This window comes from Phyllostomus discolor, chromosome 4 (genome assembly GCF_004126475.2).
Source record: "Phyllostomus discolor isolate MPI-MPIP mPhyDis1 chromosome 4, mPhyDis1.pri.v3, whole genome shotgun sequence".
In the NCBI taxonomy this organism is placed as follows: Eukaryota; Metazoa; Chordata; class Mammalia; order Chiroptera; family Phyllostomidae; genus Phyllostomus; species Phyllostomus discolor.
The window spans coordinates 54453789-54474662 of NC_040906.2; the positions used below are offsets into that span (position 1 = coordinate 54453789).

At 42.0% G+C, this 20874-nt stretch overlaps 1 protein-coding gene across 2 annotated transcripts in view; it reads left to right on the forward strand.

Moving 5' to 3' along the window:
- The window catches only part of STK39 (serine/threonine kinase 39), a 274172-nt gene that overhangs the window by 237479 nt on the left and 15819 nt on the right, over positions 1 to 20874 (forward strand). The window lies entirely within an intron of this gene.

Genomic DNA, 20874 nt, shown 5'->3' on the forward strand with positions numbered 1-20874 from the left:
GGTTTAAGCTAAAAGTAATAGAAAACTGTTAACATGATTAAAACAAGAAGGACTTTTAACTCACAAAACCAGAAGAGGAAGGGAAGGTCTCAGGGCTGCTAAGCAGCTCAGCGGCACCGGTCCAAACCTGGGGTCTTTCTGCCCTCAGCCCAGCTCTCTACAGCTCTGCCTTTAGACCAAGGCCCCTTCCCTTCAGTGACCTGAGAGGCTGCCTGTGGCAAATGGTGCTGCATGCTTCTCAGTCACCTTTGGCTTTTCATGGTCCTCACTAAGAGGCAACTTCTCTCTTAGAAGCCCCCAGTGGGCCTTCTTCCTGTGTCACTGGCCAGCATCATCTCACCACCCATCCCTAAACAGGCCCAGTGCATGGGGGTGGGGGGAGCCCAAGAAGTCCTTGTGGGTCGTCAGCCATAATATTTACTGCTGACCCCACAGTATTTAATATTTTTGTTAAATAGTCTTAGATCTGCTTTTTAAATTGTCTTTTTTAATTGTCTACATTCTGGGTCTAGACAGGTCTTCAGAAGATTATGTTGTTTTCAGGTAATGCCTTTATAGCGTAACTTAGCTTTTAAATATGCTATTGAGGTACACTATTTGAAGCCCATTTTTGAAAAGTGAGGAATAATAAAAAGGAAAAAAACAAAATGTACCTTCATTTGTGCTCATATTTTCTTGGTGAGCTCATATTCGACAAAAGAGCAAAATCCAGTTTGTTTATGTACCTTTTTATGGATTTTGCATGCTACATAGGTTTGATTTTAATAGACAAACCTTGTTTTAAGGCTGGTATACACTTGGCACTTCATTGCTGATTGTATTGTTTTGTCCCATTTACTCAGCTGCATTTGGTATGCAAAAATTCACCCGTAATTACATATTATAGAGTTCCCCCTTACTTTAAGCCATGGTTCCTTTTGTTTGAATATTTTAAAAAATAAATCCCAAACTGTGAAAAACTGATTTTTAAAATTACTTCAGCCCACATTTTCTTTCTCAATGTTGATTTAATCACAGTTCTGGAGGCAGTGAACCTAGGCAGTCTTAATTGCATGTCTCTATGCCTGTGGAATTCTTTTTCGCTCTTGGCATACCAAAATTGAAATCTGTTGAGCTCCTCGAGTTTTTACTGCAAAGCCTTTAAACCACATTTTAATCAATAATCCACCCCACGTTCTTTTTTCTGCTCTGATTCCAGTTCCTGAGAGTTCCTTCGGGGTTTTGGGTTTTTTTTTTTCCCTCTTGGATTTTTTTTTTAATGCAGAGGTTGCAACCTAGTGTCCCAAGGCTCAGATCTTGTCTACAGATGTATTTTTAAATATTTTTAAAATTTGGAATTAGTTGCCAATATTTAAAAAGGGCGAGAGTTAACATAGAGAATCCAGATCTAACTTGTCTCAGCAAAACCAGGAGATCTCTGGCCCTGGCTGGGCATCCCAGTTGGTAGGAGTGTCATCCCAGTACACCAAGGTCCCATCCTGATACACCAGGGTTAGATCCCCGGTCAGGGCACACACAACAATCAACCAATGAATGCATCAGTAAGTAGAACAACAAATTAATTTGTCTCTCTCTCTCTTTGTCTCTCTCTCTCTCTCAAATCAATAATGTTTTAAAAGAACAAGAGAAACCAGGAGATCTGAAAACAATTGGGCGTAAAATCCCAAATGACAACAGTTCTACCCCTCTTCTCCCAGTCACGTGGTCCCTCTGGGCCCTGGAGTTTCTGGCCCCTGCAGGTTGCGTTAGTGCTAACCAGTGCCATCCCGTTTTCTATATACACAGTGTGTCATCTCTGCCGACCTAGATAAAGTTAAAGAATGTTTTTCTAAGCAAAGCACGAGTATGATTGTTTCTCTATCAATGTGAGGCTCTACAGCTTTTTAAAGACTGCCACCCCCCTTATAACTCACTGGAAATCACCAGCATCCTTAGGCAATCTCTTGGACCAAAAGAATTCAGTATGTACCTAATGGTCTAGTTTTGGAAAAGGTTTAATACCAGACTACTAGCACATAAAGTCCTAAACTGTTTCCTTTAAGGAAGGAGGAGTCATGTGCACCCACGGGGACTGATCATATGTGGCCAAGGATACCCAGAATTCCCAGGGAGCCTGGCCCGGTGCCAGTCCCAGCATGGATGCCTGCAAGGGTGCCTGCCCCTTAGGAACACCCACGTCAGGGTCACCCCTGCTGAGAGGCTGCTGTGCATGTCCCCTGGTCACACAGTCACACCTTATTAACAGAGCTCAGCAGTGCTAAACTCAGGCAGTGTGCACTCCCCACCTCACACATACAACTGCCATGGCAACATACAGGCCATGCTCATATGACCGAATAATAAAGCAGCAACAACACACGGTCCTCTTGCTCAAAGGTAACTACAGGAACATCCTAACATCCCCTTACCACTCTTAAAGAGTATAATTTTGACCTAGTTCCGTGATCCCTTCCACCTCCATCAGACAAATTCATTTTAAAACTAACTCATATCCCTTTACATTTTTTAGGCAGACTATCAGTCCTTAGGTCACCTTAACCCTGCCCCCCGCCCCCACTTTCTGAACATGAGGGTGATACCCAGGGCTGGATATTCCAGCACTAATGACCCCTGAGACCATGCACTCAAAGTAATGTTCTGGCTTAGTTTTTCTGGTCTGACTTAGGTGTTTATTATGGGGAGTCCCATCACTGGGGAAAAGTACAAGTTGGAAGAAACACTTATATTCTCTCAGTAGTGACTTAGTTGGCCAGGGTAAAATTTTTATGATAAGTAGGATTTTGCAAACATCTGCTAAGCGTGTGTTCCTTTACTCAACGGGGTACTCTGGATTGTCCTTGAAATGGAAGCTGGTGGCTGCGCACCACTCCACCGTGGCATCCCCTCCCAGTCCAGGATTCTGATGGGTTGATGTCACTCAGGACCCTGAGCACTGTGGTGGTTAATGCCTGGGAACATGTAATTTCTAGAGAATGCTCATTCAGTGGCTTCATGGAGAGAGTTTTCTAATCACTGGACTAAGTTCCACATACATAGGGGTTGTCTGCTTTGTTGACTGGTATGTCCTGGAACACTAGAATAGAACAGAATAGTAATGAGTGCTTAGTAATTACTCAATAAATATTTGTTGAGTGAATAATTGAGTTAACTTAAACCATTGTACATACTATAAAAATGTGTGAAGTACTTTTGGCTATTGGATTTTGTTGGTTTTAATCAAATCACAGGTATGTGTTAGCAGCAAAAATTGGGGGTGCGTGTTTGTACTGTTCAGATTTATAGATTAAGCAGGAGGGGCATTCCAGAGGCTTCTGTCTTCCAGAATTATGTCTCAGAAACCAGAAGCTGGAATGTAATCGTTTTTTACTACATTACCCAGGCAAGAATGAATTCATCATTTTTATCACACCGTTTGTCATTAAAAGCCTAATGCCAATATCTCATCCAGGATGGCGCCAAATTTCATCCTGCTGATCTAAGAAGTGAATGAACATTTGAACAGCATTCTGTGGGCCTATGGCAGATTAACTCTTTGGAAATGGAAAATATATATGTTTGACTGACCTCCAGCCCGTCAGAAATAAATTCTCTTTGTAATCTTGCCAAAATGTCATTTGGTCGTGAGCAGGGCCCTCATTTGTCTTAGGAGAGCCTGTGAGCCCGTGCCAGCCCACTGCGGTCCTCTCTGCTGCTCCTTTGTCCTCCGGCTGCTGTGCGTCTTTGGTGTGAGCAGGGCTCTGCCCCGCTGCTTGGTTGTCAGCTGCATTCTCACCTTACTGCAGCATCTGCTGGTTCGGGCTTTTGTTTTAGTTTAGCTTCTTATAACCATCTAGCTGGTGTTTAACCATGTTTCTAATTTGTTTTTAAACTTTCAACCTATTGCTTCTTTTGAGTCAGTCCTGGTATTACATCTCACATTAAGTTCTATGCTCATAATAACTGGAAGTTTCAATCTGCTTTCACTATGTTTGAAAACAAGTTCACGTATGCATCTGGGCAGACAACTTTGATCGTGCTTTCCTGTTGCTTAACACCCTGTGTATTTAGCTATGCTTCCTATGGGGGTTGACGTGTTTTCTTTCTTTTTTTTTTTTTAGTTCAGAGTTTCCTGCAATTAAAAAAATTCCCTGCCTGTAATATGTATGATATTAATAACACTTAATTAGACCAAGGGACTATTTCATTTTTGCTCTTGTAGAAAAACATTCCTGTTTCTGGGTATATACAGATAGCTGAAAACTTACAGACAGTGTCCTTTGAAAATTTCGTGGATCATTATTTTATATCTAAAATCCAGATCTTCAACTCAGCTCCATTACCTTCATCACCCCTTGCTGTCCGGCCGTCCCTACCAGGGCCCTCTTAGGTGTCAAGTTTACCACCTCTCTTTCAGATTTGGTTGAACATTTAGCATCTTGGTTTTTCTTGTTTTTCTTCTTCTTGCTTAAACATTAACATGAATTCCCTGAGCCACGTACTATCAGTTCTTTGGGGACAATAGATGGGAATGCCTTGGGTAGCAGAGGGAATTCCACCTGAGAATAGCTGTTTAGTAAGGGCAGTTTATGTGATTATTCACCATAAGGATTGATTCCCTGGTGTTATGACCAAGCTTTGGACTTTTGAAACCACATGTATGGACCCGCATTCACCACAGTTTTGTTCTTCCTTGTGTGAGGGAATGACCAGCTTTCTTGCTTAGAGGATGATCCAGGTGGTTGTTCCTTACGATGACTGCCTGGGAGCTGCTGATGAGTGATGGGGCCTGGACTGTGCTCCTCAGTGTCTCACCTGGTCCAACTAGCGATGTCGGTGTGGAGGGAGAAAGGAAACAGGTGGGGAGCTCCTCCCTCTCGGTGGCCTGTGCGACTGCACGCTGTTGTCTAAGGGTGGCGGGTGTCGCCAGCGCTGCTCTTGGTTAAAACCACCGGCCTTTGGTTGTGCTCTGTGTTTGTCACCACGGCTGCCCTTCACACAATGAGTAAAGCACAAGTTGGCAGCTAGGCTGCCCATCTTCTCAACCTCTTTGCCTGTTAGAGGCATTTTTCTCAACATACCCAAATATAATAGTTCTTTAGATGGTTTTATACAGAACTCATGATCTCTCAGAAATTGTGTGTGAATTTCTAAAATCATCAATTAATGTAAACTAAATCAGCTCTGTCACCATCTTCTATTACAGTGACACTTCACCCCCCCTTTATATTAACAAGATGAAGCCTTCACCTAAGGAAAAAAGTGTTGTTTTTCTTAAAATGGTGGGGTAGGGAAGAGAGCGAGCATAACAACAAAATAATCCTCAAAGCAACTTTCCTCTCAGGCAGCTTTCCCTGGACCAGCTGTCAGTCCTTGAGTGTTAGGTGTTTAAAAAATCTTGCTGGAAAGGCACTAAGATCAAAGATGCTGGCATTTCACATTGGGAGGTATGATCCCCAGTTCTCTCTAAAGTGGTCGTGCGGGAGAACATGGAGGGCTGTTTGATGTGTGTTTCACTTCCTCCCTCGGTTCATTCACTACTCAGGTCCCCAAGGAGAACTTCATATGAGCCTTGAGACAGCTTCACAGGAGCAGAACTGGCTCGTAGACGAGATGGAGTCCCTGCTGGCACCTGCTCTTCCCTGTGGGGAGGGGACCTCAGACAGGAGGGGCACCGGTGCTGCCTCTCAAGTCCTCATGATGATTTTAAGTACCTGCCTTAAAACAGTAACCATCTGAGTTGAGAGGGTAGATACCTGAGAGGCAGTGTGCACTGTGGTTACGGGCACAGGTTCTGGAGAGCCAGACTGCCTGCGTTCCGGCCCGCTGAGCACCTGCCCAGCTGTGTGGCCTTGGGCGAGGTGCTTCATCTCTCTGTGCCTCAGTTTTCTCTGTAAAATGAGGCAAATGCTAGTTCCAGCCTCAAGTTGGTACAGAGAATACTTGATAAGACTCAGTCAAGATTATCATTAATCATTAATAATAGTTTACTTACTCAGAACTATTACATCATTCCCGTTCACAGACTTCCTCAGTCAAATTGAGAAGCTATCTACTCAAGGACTTGTTCAACCAGCAGTTGTTAGCACTGAATGAAATTAAAACCTCACTAAAAGGAGCACAGGAAGACACACTTATGTAGGGGTTGCTGGGGGATTTCAGTATTCCCTGAGTGGCTTAGTGCATCCTGGTCTTTGATTGTGAACCTCAGGATCTCAGCTGGCTGCCGTCCCCTCTGCCATGCTATTCCTAGGGTCTGATTAGAATTTCATAGATCATCTCCTTAACGATCTGTTTTATTAAATGATTGGACAGCCATAAACAAAATACATCAGTAAAAAAGAGAAATATTATTTCCCTTTTGTCTCCGGATTAGTATATCTTTATTTTTCTCACAAATACTCCACAGCCTTCCATGGTTAACTCTGCTGCTGTAGAGGTTTTTATGAAGAGGAGTGATGTTATCACAGGGTTTTAAAAGGCTGTGGAGCCTATACATCCCAGCCCTTCTCACAGTTGGCTAATCTTAGTCTGTTAATCCTCTTCTTAACACCGTACAAGTATAGGATTATGATAAGCCTGGGGAATGGGAATGAAGGGGGGGGCACTGGTTTCTTAGTGGCTCTACAGTGCAGTTGGGGACTGCATTGTCTTTGCTTGTGCCTGTCTTTTGAACCAGGAATCTATATTAGTTGCAACTCATAGCTTTTAATTTGATTTCTTCCAATTGGTAGGAAAAGGCAGATATGCCCAGAGTTAATGAGATCTTGCTGCCTTAAATAGTGTCGGAATAAGCAGTGCTGACTTGTTCTCTCAGAGGTTACGCCTACAGCCCACGGTCTCGTCTGCCCTTTTCCCTGCTGTCAAACATTCTTCTGATTTTTATTCCTTAGTGCACTATTGATGATCACCCTCGAGTCAGCATCCCTGTTCTGGCTTCTCTTCTGTGTTTTGATTGAGTATGACTCCTCTTAGCCCTCAATGTCATTACTGTGTATGGCTGAGCCCCTCCTCCTACAAATGGCTCTCTTCCCTGAGATAATCAACAGCTTTATTTACATGGATAGCAAACTACTTGCATCTCACAATGACCTTATGGTGTTCCTTTCTCTTCTCTTCCTTTGCCAGAAGTGTTGTTTGTCTCCTTCTGGTTTTACTTCCCAAATTAATGTCACATCTATTCTACTTATTCTTTATCTGCTACCTGTTATAAGAAGTCTAAATCCATTTGTTGTACTCAAGTAGCTAAGGCTGACAGACAGCACATTGGTTATCATCTCTCGTCATCTATTAGGGAGGGACTGGAAGTCTGAAGTTCAAATAGTTTTGTGATGTTTCATGTACTTGTAAGGAAATTGTGATGTCTGACCCCTTTATAAATACATAGTGTTTTTAAAGTTTGGTGATCTTTAGTTCAGAAATTCCAATATCATCGCACGGACCAAAGTGAAAGTTATAGTAGTTGTTCGCCAGACTTCCTTGGGTTGCTATTTTTAAGCATAAGAAAAATTTGTTTCCGTACCAGTCCCTAGAGACCGAGCACATCCTCACTGCCAGTTGTCTTATTTCCCCTGCCATTCTTTCACATAATTTCTGATAATGGTAACAAAAAAATCTTGACTGTGTTGGCGTTGAGGGCAGTGTTCCTGAAGCATACATTTAAGCTCATCTCTACTTTCCACACCCCAAACAATTTCCACAGTGTTGGCCAAGCAGACATAACTGGTGAATTCCAATCTAGAGGAATATTAATGGCATAAAGACTTAATAATGCTGCCACTGTGGACACTATGATCTAAGTATTTGGCATACTCATTGTTTTCTTTCTTCCCACAGTACTGTGTTTTAGTTCATGAGTAAGTTGGAATTGCAGGCCTGTTACAACAGTGAGTCTTAGGGTGCTAAGAGTTTTAAATGTAAAGCTGTTTTGAATGTAAAGCTGTTTTGAAGCTTTTGCATTTTTCAGATATTTATTTACTAAAAGTCCTTTTTATGACTGGTAGTAGGTCATTTATTTACCAAAAATCCTTTTTATGACTGGTAGTAGGTGCTGAATGAGTGTCTTGATATCCTTAAGCATTCAAGTTAATGCTTCATATTAATACTAGTACTGCATTTTGCTGTGTATAATAAGCACTTTCTTGCCCAAAGTTTTGAGGGAAAAATAAGGATGTATCTTATACATGGGTAGTACCTGAAATACCTTGTATCTGTTCTTGTGTTTTGCAATTATTTGTTATATAAAATTTCTTGTACCATAATATGCTCAAAAATAAATGCTAAAATTCCTTTAGAATACAAAAAACAAGTACTTAAAAATAAACAAATGAATGAATGAATGAATTTTAAAAATCAAAATGAAAGATTTTTTTCCTGAAAGTTTGGGCCAAAAACATGGGTGCACATTATACACGGCAAAATATGGTAAATGTACATGTGGAGGTGTGACTGTTTAGATAACGGCTTCCCCCCCAGATCAATGTCACGTATCCCCCAGAGTTCAATAAGGCGAGTGGTTTCATTCAGATGCACTACCAGGTAATGAAGATGTAAGCAGTGTGTTGTGGAAATGGGTAATGAAGGGAGGTGGGGACTTCCTTCTATAGACGATCTTGGTGTAGGATAAACAGCTTCCTCTTGGTCTTGAATGATGATGTACAGACAGTCCTGCCTGAAGAAGGAAGGTTGGCATTGGTGACCCCTGGATGTCCCTTCTGATATCAGGACACATGAAAAGCTGCTTTCCATTGCTAACTTTATTCATACAGTGGTGGGGAAACAAACAAATGTACATACAAAAAATCAACTCAGAATTTCTTCCACCGAAGATGGTTTTTTCCTAGTATTGTTTTTATCTTTTTTTTGTGTGTGTAATAATAGCTCTTCTTTCTCTATTACCCTGGTCGTAAGGGAACAATATTAGGAAAGAAAAATGAATTCTCTGATAAGGGCTTTTATCTGTTCAGTTAGGGCAACTAATATGGTAAGATACAGTGATTCGGGCTAACGAGTCACCTGCGGGGAACAGCTCCGCCACGTAAGGTTAGTTACGGCAAGACCCATGCCCCTGCCCCGTGCACGCAGGCGTCTTAGAGTGTGTGAGGCAGATGTACCTGTCAGTCAGGAGGGGTAACGCCTGCTTTATCTTAATCCAGGACTTTTTTTCATATTCTACATGATAATTCTACATTTTACATGGGCAGTAAATATGAATACTGGCTATACGTGTATAAAGCTTTCATTTTGTAATATATAAAAAGTGGACATATTTAATATGTTCAGTTCTAATCAGCCCATCAAATATTTTCACTTTTACAAAGCGAAATTAAAAGTTTAGATTTCTTTCTCCAAAGGTTTTTTTGACGATTTTATTTTTTTATTTTTAGAGAGAGGGGAAAGGAAGGAGAAAGGGAAAGAAACGTGGATGTGCAACAGAAACATTGGTTGGCTGCCTCTCGCGTGCCCCCAGCCAGGGACCTGGCCTGCAACCCAGGCAGGTACCCTGACCAGGAATCAAACTGGTGACCTTTCAGTTTGTGGGACAATGCCCAACCCATTGAGCTATACCAGTCAGGGCTCTCCAAAGTTTTTATTATAAACATGATAATGTTTTTCATGAGTATCATTAACATCATTAACTGATGTCATGTTTAAAACCATTTTCCTATGAGAGAGAGGCCGTACTCCTTGATGGACAATGCCTAGGTGATGGCCCCTGCTGGCTTCCTCACCTTTATCCCCCATGATCCTCAGCTCCAGTCTTGCCCCAGCATGGAGACCCTTCTGCACAGCTCTCAGACTTGCTCTGCCTGGGTCTTTCATGTGCTGTTCCTCTGGACCTGGAATGCTCCCACACACCGGACAAACTCCTGCTCTCCTTTCAAGATGTAGGTTAAGTATCACCTCTTCCCGGATCCCACCCAGAGCTCTGAAAGCAGGTAGCCACTGTGCTGTCCTTGCACTTCATTTCTGCCCCTCAAACAGCACTTATGGAATTGGGCTGTAATCATTCATGTATGAGTCTGCCCACACCCTACACAGGCAAGGTTTGCATTTCTTGTGTTTGTATCTCTCCAGTATCTCGCAGGAATGCCAGCTTATGATACACACTTCTGTAAGAAGTTATTTAATAGCTGAATGATCATAGGACACATATTGGAACACACACCTGCTTTTTAAAAAAATGAATCTTAATAGGCAACAGCTTGAAATTCCTTGTACACAACTTTTCAACGGGGCATCCCCTCCAATCTCCGATCTTTGTCCACAACACAGACCAATTTCACTGTGGCCTCCTCATGAGCTGCTTTCTCAGGACAAAATAACATCTGAAGTAACTTTGAATAAGTACCACTGCTCACCTCTCTTGAGACTCTGCAGGGTTAGAAACGGTAGAAATTAGAATCGAAAAGGCCTTAAGTTTTCAAGTTGGGATAGAAGCAGGCACAGGAAGGTAGGAGAACATAGTCCAAGTCCTCTGTTATCATTTAAGGAGAGAAGACCCAGGGCATGTTGTCAGGGTAGAATGAATAATCTCCACACCCATCTTCCAGCATCTGAGAAACCTAGCAGAAGGGAGGGATGAGGATGCCTCAAGCTCAATGTACCATAATCAGAAGGTATACTTGAATGCCTGGACTCTCCTTATATAGGTTTAAGTCATTTCCTTTGGGGAAAGCCTTTAAAAGTTACTGCCATCTCTTGAAGGAGACCCTGATGCTCATTAGCCAACTTGTGTGTCCTGGTGTTCTTGGGGTCAGTGACAGAACTGTCATCCCCCGTGTGGGTGGTGAATGTTGGCAAACATTTTGTGAGGGTTACATGGCTTACTGCAGGAACAAATTCAGCACTTAATGTTTTATTAAGCATGGACCTTTCACAAAGTTCATTATTTGCTAAAGGGTTTAATGCAAAACAGAAAATGATTACTAAATAAGAAGGTAAATAAGTAATTGTAGACTGATCTCATACCACAAATCTCAGAGTTGCTGTGACAAGAATGTCCGAACTATCCTCTCTCTGCTCTATGACAGGGCTGGTCAGCCTTTAAATCGTGCGCATAGTTTATGTTCACTAACCTCTGATTTTCTGATGACTCCACCAAGTGGTGGCCTAACCACTTTCTGTATTTTGCGGGCTACGCAGTCAGCTTTAGCATAACTAGCAGGTACCTCGGATTTCTGGCAGGGGCACCGACATTGACTGTTTCTCCCACCACCACCCTTCCCAGAGTGGTCAGCTCTCCTTGGCCCTCCCTTTCCGTTATCAGCAAGCTCTGCCTGCTGTCCTTCAAAGAGCGGTGGAGTCGGCTTCTATCAGGGAAGGCTGGGGGCCAGTAAAGAAGAAGGTTGCAGAAATGAAAGGGCCTTTCAGATTTAACTGCTACAGCGAGGCCTTTGTTCAGGGCAATCGGGTCCCTCAGTGTGCTGGGTAAGATCAAAGCGTCAGGTCAGAGCAGAAGTCTGCCAGCCCCACCCCCACTCACTCTCATATAACAATTAACAATAATTTGTTTCTAAAAAATACAAATACAGGACAGATGTTAAATTGAATACGGTGCCGGGACAAGAAGCTTCTTCATGAAGTATTTAACTTTTATATTCCATAAGTTCTTTTCCATGTTCCCCTAAGTTTTTTCTGCATCTCTTATTCTACCACTAATTGTGAAGGTTCTACAAAAACTTCCATTTAAATATTTTACCTTGTTATTAGAGATAGTATATAACATAGCCAGTTTTGTTATACTGATCCAAACCAATCCATCAAGGCTGGTGGAGGTTATTAGAATTTTGGAAACAGTCTAAAGTAGCGCTGTGCTAAGTGTGAGCCATGCACTGCCTTATGCACATTGTATATAGTACAGCTGCTTTTTTTGGGGGGTGGGACCAGTAAGACTTCCTCCGTGACAGGGCAGTGGTTGATTTTCATTCTGGTACGCACTCCATACCTGGTGTTGGCAGCTGGCTACTTTTAGTTTCACAGGTGTCAGGCAGAGGGAAGGTGGTTTTCTAGTCTCATAGTAAGTGTTAGAAACGGGATTAGGTTTCATGTCCTTTATTTTTTAGGTTATGGCCTAACCTAGACAAAAGTCCCAGTCAGCCCTTGACTTGACTTGACTTAGTATTATTAAGGAAGTAGATTGTTCAACCTTGCTCTGTACATTTTACTGACTACTGAGCCCTTACTTTAAATGCTTTGGACTATACCACAGGTGAAGGGAAAAAAAGTAACTCAACAAATGAAGATAAAATAGATGCCTTTGGGGTGTTGCCACGACGTGTAAACAAAGCCAGCTCTCTCCTCCTCTGCGTGGGCTGGCCACCGGTGTGAGAAATGCATCTCTGTGGAAGGCTGCCCTCCCCTGCCAGGCTCCCGTCCTTCGGTCTCCCACTCTGCTCACGCCAGATGGCTCTGCCTCAGCTGGCTGCGTTGACCCATAATTTAAGTAGCATTTCTTGTATCCGTGTGATTACTGTCTCATTAATCTTACCTTTTCCAAAGCTTCTCCCAGTCCAGAAGCCACCAGGTTAGCTCTCAAGCTGTGTCCTACTAATATGTGACTATTAAAAAACCTTTATAAAACAGATCAAGATAAAGCAAGAGTGACAAGAAAAAGTTCATACTATGAAGTTCAGTGTTTCAATTCCCTTTGGCATATTTTCTCTAAGTTTTCTAGAATTTGTACGATTTGGCAAGGTCACCAAAACAGCCTAAAGCTGATTAAAAACAACAACACTTTGTTTTTAATCAAGTTATTACAGGTATTAAAGGAGACATACATTTTTAGTCTTATACAAAGTTGCCCTGTTGTTTTCATTTGTGGTACTTGCTGCTTGTAAGTCTTCCCTCAACAGTGGTTGCGAGATTGGCAGTAGAACCCCAGAGTGCGTTTTATCTTCCCAACTGGAAGTCTTCGCTCATGTATCCAGATGTGCTCCTGAGCCTAGACATCTAGCATAATTAAACAGACCTTCACTGCGATGGCAGTGACGACCTGGAAAGCTTTCTTTGTGCTTCTAGAAATCAGAGTTGGGTGTGCTTCCTGTGTCTTATCTCTTCTGCCTTCCATGATATGATTATTTCCTTCTCTTAATTCTACTCAGACTCATGACCTACACACTTAAAAAGCCCTAGTGGAGGAGGGTAGTGGTTTCTGAACTGTACCACTAGGGGATTTTCTAAGATGTGGGCTGAAGCTGCTTGAGCTCTGTCTGGTGTGTGTGCTGTTACCCGATGAGCTAGAGGATCTGATGGGCAGTGTCCCAACCTCTTACCTCTTGGATGAAGAAACACCTCTGGTTCCTTGACAAAGACTTTTGGGGTTTTTGTTTTGTTTTGTTTTTAGAAAAAACCTTCTACTTAACCCAGAAAAAACACATTTGCATTTATGGAAATCCTTAATAATTTCAAATAATCTTTTACTTAGCACTTCCAATACCCTTTTCCTTTTTTGTGTGTGTATGAGAAATCAGCCATTAAAATAGTCCACCAAAATATGCACGCAGAAAGATGCTCTATTAGGGGAATACCAGTTAAAACTACAATGAGTTACCACTACCCATTAATGAGAATATCTAAATTAAAATGAGTGGTCATACCACGTGTTGACAATTCCGTTTCGTGTAAGAAACAGAAACTTTCAGACAGTGCTGGTGGAAGTATACAATGGTACAATCACCCTAGAAAACATTTTTGCAACTTTTTAAAAAAGTTAGACATGCATCTGTCGTATAATCCAGCCATTGATCCAGCTATTTTAATCTAAACTTCTGCCTGAGTGAAAGGAAAATGTATGTCTATATGAAGACTTGTAAAAGTTTTACTTGTAATAGCAATAGCTTGAAACAACCCAAACATCCATCAAGAGGTGAAAATATAAACATAAAAATGTCTACCCAAGTGAAAGGAAAATATATGTCTATATGAAGACTTGTAAAAGCTTTACTTATAATAACAAAAGCTCAAAACAACCCAAACATCCATCAGGAGGTGAAAATATAAACAAAGTGTAGTGCATCCATACGGTAGAGTGCTCCTTAGCAATAAACAGAAATGAACTGCTGATAGATGCTACCACATGGATGGAATCCAAAACAATTATGATGTGTGAGAAAAGCCAAACAAAATGAGTATACACTATATGACTCTATCTATATAAAATTTTAGAAAATGCAAACTAATCTAGAGTGACAGAAAGTGATTTTCTGGCAAGAGTTGAAAGAAGGGCAGGGAGGGGAAGGTGGGGGAATTAAAAAAGACATAAGAAAATGTTTGGATGTGGTGAATACGCTTCTTATCTTGCATGTGGTGACGGTTTCACTAGTGTACATGTGATAAAACTAATCAAACTGTACACTTCAAATATATGTAGTTTATTATATGTCAGCTATAGTAAGATAGTTATGAACATGCAAAAGGCCCAGCTCTATGAGAAGATGTTAGTAAGATGTTTTGGGCAGTGAGTGTTAAGATTGTAAAGGACACGACCCCATTGAGGATCTGGTGAGAGCCACTCACTCTGCCCCCAAAAATGTGAACATAAAGTTTTACCTACAATTTAGATGGTTACAACACTAAAAACCACAGGTCAAGACATCTGTAAACTTTGTTGTTTTTTTTTTTTTTAAGAACCAAAGGACTTTTCAATAATTGTATCTCCTAAGCAATAATCCTCTGTTTTTTCACAAAGCAAATAATTCAATTTTTCCCTTCATCTCAGGTGAATGTTGGATATTTTTGGCAAGCATGATTTTACAGTTTAGCCATTCTTCACATAGTATTTTTATTTTATTTATTTTTTTTATTTTCTTCATCCTCATTGTAAGAGGAATTAAACTGTACACACACTGGTATATCACTTCCACCAGCTAAATGAAGCTACAGTATCATTAATTATACCACTTCATTGCCTTCAAAATGAGCAGTAATAGAGGGCATAATGATTACTGGACACTTCATTACCATGCTGTGGTCCAGCTCGTAAACTGTATCTTAAATACAGTAAAAAAAAATTTAGAATTAAAATATAAATTTTATGATTATATCTTAAAGGACAGATTTAGTGCCAGCCAGTTTAGCTATTCTAAGCTGTATCACAGTTTTTTATTATGCCAAGATAATACTAATAAACTGGGATTTACCTGAACCTTAAGGAGAACGGCAAGTACATTTCTGTTTATTTCCCATAATCCCTTCCTGTTATGTGTAAATAATACTGATATTCAAGTCTTTGACATTTTGGTCTCAAAGCTGCTTGCTTATTGTGCTTGTAACACTCCTAAAATCTCTTCTAACTACTTTTTTTTTATCACCATCCAGAATTCTGATTAAAATGCAGGAAAAATGCCATGTAATATACATACTTCCCTTTTCCTTTAATATTTCATTTATCATTTACACTGTCTTTTACATTTGATAATGGAAATGCCTTCTAAGGTGATTGTCCCAGGTTTGGACAGAGTCTTAAGGTTTCCCAGGAAGGACCCAGAGTCATAGATTTGCACGCGGGCAGTGTTTTGAGTAGTGCTTTCATGGTCAACCACAGGAAGTAGGATTTGGCAGATGGAGGAACTAAATTGCCATTGAATCACAGCAAATGCCTCAGGCAAGTCCACAGAGGGCTCTGGATCTATGATGACCCTTGAAGTTGTCCTTTTTGAGGGAACTGAGCCTTTCCTCTCTCATTGCCAGTAATTGGGTACAGGGTGCCTTTGGGGAGAGAGCCTGACAGCTCTCTGCTGTTCGATGAGACAGCACTCTTTTCCTAAAGGCAGCTCCCTAGAAGGAGTGGAGTTGAGAGTCATTGGCCACCAGTAACCCCAGTAGATGGGAAGACAGCTGCCTCATCCCTGAAGAGCAGATCTGGGCTGCACACCACAGTGTCCACGATAGTCCACCCCTTGAACTGCATCGATGCACCTGCGGGTGGTTCCTCCAGAAGTGGCTGGTCTTTTTGAGGGGAGAGCTGTAAGAGGGAGAGTTAGGTTAGCATTCTTTTAGTCCCCGCTATTGCATCTAGTCTTGTGGCCACACTGATACTCAGCATACTCATCCTCCACTCTCCATTATAGATCCTCGTTGTCTGGGATACCACCTGTGTTGATGTGGGTATGAACTGGGAGTGGCCTAGACTCTCATTTCTGGGGAAAAAAAAAAAGAGAGAAAATTGAATGAAAAATGGCCAATCTCTAAAGCCATGGTTGCCTAGGACACCCTGTATTTGTTTGAGAGGAGCCCAGAATTCATTGATTTGCTTTTAGAAAACTAAATGGGACTGTTGCTTAAGAGACACATTTGTAGAAACTCTTCTAAGGCATAAGTCTTTCGGTCTTAGCCTGGGGTTTTTAGAATCTTGGAACAATGTACATTGACATGCACTGTGTGTCAAGCACGAGGAACGTGCAGTGAACAAGACAGACACAGTTCCTGCACTCATTGCAACTTATGATGTAGATGTGGAGGACTAAGCAAAGGGCCACATCCAAAACTTATTCACAAATATGTAGTATGTTTGGTGCAATGAAAAATAACATTCTGGGGAAAGAAATACAGCATGAGGCGAGAGTGGTGATGTTAACAGGCTCACCAGGGACATTGGAGCAGAAGCGGGAAGGAAAGGAGGGAGATGGTCATGGAGAACCTTTATTGCAGAGGTCCTCAGGGAGCTGCCTGCTTTGAATACTCAAGGGTCAGCATGGAGACCATTGTGGCTGGAGCAGAATGGTGAGGGGTGAGGTCAGAGAGGGGGCAGGAGGCCTGATCATGTGGGTTTTGTAGACCATTGAAAAGACTGTGGCTTTTGCTCTGAGCTGTAATGCTATCCGAGGTTTCGAATAGACTAGTGACATGGTCTGATTACATGTCAGAAGGTTCATCTGACTGTTGGGTGATGGCCAGGCCACTGGGTGACAAGAACGGAAGCAGGGAGAAGCCACACTACCACACTGGCCCAGGCGGGCAGTGGTGGCGGCCACACTTGAGCAAGTAGCAGCAGAGGTGGCGAGAAGTCGGTTTCTGTGTTTGTGGACATGTTTCAAAGATTAAACTTTTGCAGAGGTGAATAAGTTTTTGTCTGGGTCAAAAAGAGTTTGCATCTAGTACGGATGTGAGATCTGTCATGAGTTATTTCATTATATAATGGGAAGAGCAGTGGTAGAGACCTAGAGGACAGAGGGGGCTTATGGAGCCCTTCTTGGGAAAATCCAGAAAATAAACTGAAGAGGTAGGCTGATACTGGACCGTGGAGGGTCTCATGGACCACATTAAAAACTTAGATTTTTATCCTGAAGTTGATGTGAACAGTCCAACGGCATTACCTGAGGAAACAACACATTCCAACTAATGGCTTAGATTCTCCAAGTAACTCTGCTGAGCACGAGAAAGAAGGGCTCATGAGGAGTTAACACAAGGAAACCAGTCAGTAAATATATGCAGCTGTTCAGGGTAGAGATAATCAGCTAATAAGCTAATATTTATGGTGCCCTTGCTGTACATTGAGCACTGTTCTAAGCACTGTATGTGCATTAGCTCAGTTACTGAAACAACTGTCAGGCAGGCAGTGTTCATACGCACATTTTACAGATGCAGAGCCACAAGCACAAAAAGGCTGAAAGTAAACTTGCTAGTTTATGGTGTCACACAGCTCTAAGCAGGAGGCAGGATTTAAACCCAGGACCTCTGGCTGGAGTATTGAGGCTGTTCTACACGATGCTACACTCATCTCTAAATGTAAGAGCCTGGAGATTTAGGGGAAATAATAGGATAAGTCCCTTTTATTTTTGTTCCAAGTGAGTTGTTAGTAAGGCATGATTTTGCACTAGGGTTATAGCAGTACCCATAAGAAGCCCCCTCACACCATCTCCTTTTCTCCTTACTCAGCGTGGGTTCTCTTCTGCCGCCATTTCTCTTTTTTTCCGAGCAACCTCGTGCTGCCTTTTGGTAGCAATGCAGTGCATGGAGCAGGTGTTCAGGGTGTATCTTTGGATAAAACGACATTGTGACATCACCTTGTCAGGTAACCTGAGTCTCCTTTTGTGTTATCTCAGTTCTTACTCAGGATACACATCAGACTTGGTGTTCACTGGTTATATCTCAAATTAAGTAAATAAACTCACTGCCGTCACAACATTGGTACTGTATGAGGTTGTGAAATATCTGGGGAGAAAAGTGTATCTTTTGACTAATCGCTGAGAAAACACAGACTGTGAAGTAGTCATTATATGACTGGTATTTTCTAACTGTCACAATGTGGGGGTTTAAGTGGTACGAGGTTTTTCTAGAGAAAACTGTCTGGAGAACGCCTGACTTCTTTTGCCAAAGGAGTGGCAGCTCTGCTCCCTCGCCTCTGTTTAGGCTCAAGCAGGGATTGAGCAGCAGCATCTTCTCATGCGGTTGTTAATGATAATATTAGAGTTTCATAATGCAGAGTACTTACCATCCTTTAGGCCAAAATGTTATCCAAAAGAGCAAACGGAAACTTCTAGTCCTGGTAGGTATTCAAGCCTAAAGCATGACACACAGATACAGGAATCTCAAGAAATAGCTTGCTCAGACAAAGGTATCATGCAGCCCCAGTGGAAGGGCAAGACTGCCACAATCCCTGGGGCCTCTGCGAGTGTCACCTGTGCCCTGTGTGATGGAAGACAAGAGGCCTGTGAGTGGGGAAGGGACGAGCTCAAAGAAGATAGCACGGAGTCTGTATTAGAAACCCAGGGAATGAGGTTTATTTGGGGAAAGCCAGGAGGGATTGGAAATGAGTTGATGGCCACTGAGTAAGCAGGGTTCAGAAGCCCCATATTTTTTTGGAGACTAGAACACCTTAAACTGTGAGGTTTAGTGTTATGAGCACATACTTGAGAAGCTCTAAAGTAACAACCAGCCCTTTCTTCTCAGCTCACGTTCCAGGTAAGGAACGTTTTTATTTTTGATGCCCAGGTGCACAGTCAGGAGGGAGAAAACAGTGACACCCATCTTTTTAATGAGCATTGCTACTGGAAGAGAAATTAGCATCACCCTGAATTTTATGTGATGTCAGTTAAATGAAGGTATTTTATAGCACTTTACAACAAATTAGAATCAACTAAGTTGAAAATAAGCCTAGCAGCTGGGAGAAGTAATCAGGTAAGAGGCCAGTTTTGCTATTTTTGCTTTGAGCTGAAGACAGAATTTGAATTTGTAATGACCCCAAGGTTCACAACTGGGGAGTGTGGTTTCTGGGATGATTGTTTAAGGTGCCAGAAGCTCAGTATTGCCCTCCAGTCGGCTACTCGCTTAGCCACGCTCCTCAGAAACTGGCTCCAGCACATACGCACACGCACACAGCCGCACGTCCACCAGAGAGAGGGCTGTGAATTAGTGCAGGACAGAGCTCTGCTTTTGGCAGCACATTAGAGAGCAGACTGGAAATAGATGACCCAGAACAAGGCAGTAAATCATCCACATTAACTGAGAAACTTTAATGAAAGGCCTGGAATTCATATGAAGACTTTATGGTCACTCTTGAAATCAGCCCAAATCCAAGGAACTATTAGAACACTTTCATGTTTTAAGAAAACAGTGACTATGTTTAGCTGCTGCAGTGTGCATGTGGTCAGGGTGCCCTGACGTAGATACTGGCTTTTGTGCACAGTTTTACAGCAGAGCTCTTCACACCGCCGCTTGCGTCTCCGGCTTGGATCACTAGGTGATTTTAGTGTCTGAAATATGTCAGGAAACTGTCGAAGAGGCCAAAAGAAGTTTGGTGGTGATAACTGTACAGATTGGTGGCCCAGGATATCCCTGGTGTGGGTGCAGGTTTGCTTGTGTGGACAGAAGAAAGAGGAGGGCAAGATGAGCAGGACAGGGCTGTTCCCACAAATGAAACTGCGGAGGTCGCTCAGAATGGAAGTGTGAAGAGGGCAGCAGAGGAAGATAAAGCGATGCTTGTAATTATGGCTTGTAAAGATAATGGGCCATACTGAGTACAGTAGTCCCCCCTCATCTGTGGCTTTCTGTGGTTTCAGTTACCCACGGCCAACCACAGTCTAAAAATATTGAATGGAAGATTCTGGAAGTAGAGCATAAGTTTTAAATTGCACCCTGTCTGAGTAGTATAAAATTTAGCACCATCCAGCTCCATCCCGACCCTGATGTGAATCCTCCCTTGTTCCAGTGCATCCACCCTGTATACGCCCCCCGCCTGTCAGTCACTTAGTAGCCATTGTGGCCATATCGATGGTGGCAGTGTCACAGTGGTCTTGTTCAGGGAACCATTGTTCTGCTAAATAATGGCCCTGAAGAGCAAGAGTAGTGATGCTGGCAATTCTGTTTTACAAACCAGAAGTTGTAAAGTGCTCCCTTTAAGTGAAAAGGTGTGTGTATACAGGGAAAAACATAGAATAATGCAGGGTTCTGTACTGTTCACAGTTTCAGGCATTCACTGGGCATCTTAGGATATCCCTCCCCTAAGGATGTCCCCTGTAGATAGGGTGGGGTGCAGTACATAATTTTCACTGTTTTCCCTTCGCAGCTGATGCAGTAAATGAAATAAACTAATTTACATAAAATCTATATATCTAGGTTTTCAGTTAACCTTACAGAACATAAAATTTGCAGATTTCTTTCTATGTACTTACAAGCTTTCTGCTTGAAACCCTTTTCTCAAAATATTTATACATTTGGTATTTAAATGTTTTCACTTTAGAATATTCCAGTAACTTTTCAGATACCTAATTACTGATGCAGCAGGTCATTTGATAATGAAAAATGAGACCTTCTTCCCTAATTTCACTAGTGACTTCTCTTTCCCTACCCAATAGTCCTTACTTGTTTTTCAGTACACATTCTTTAGGTATGGGTTTGGGTATGGAAGGAAGGTATTAAGTCTCTGTCATTACTTTTTGACAATATGGTTCATAATCT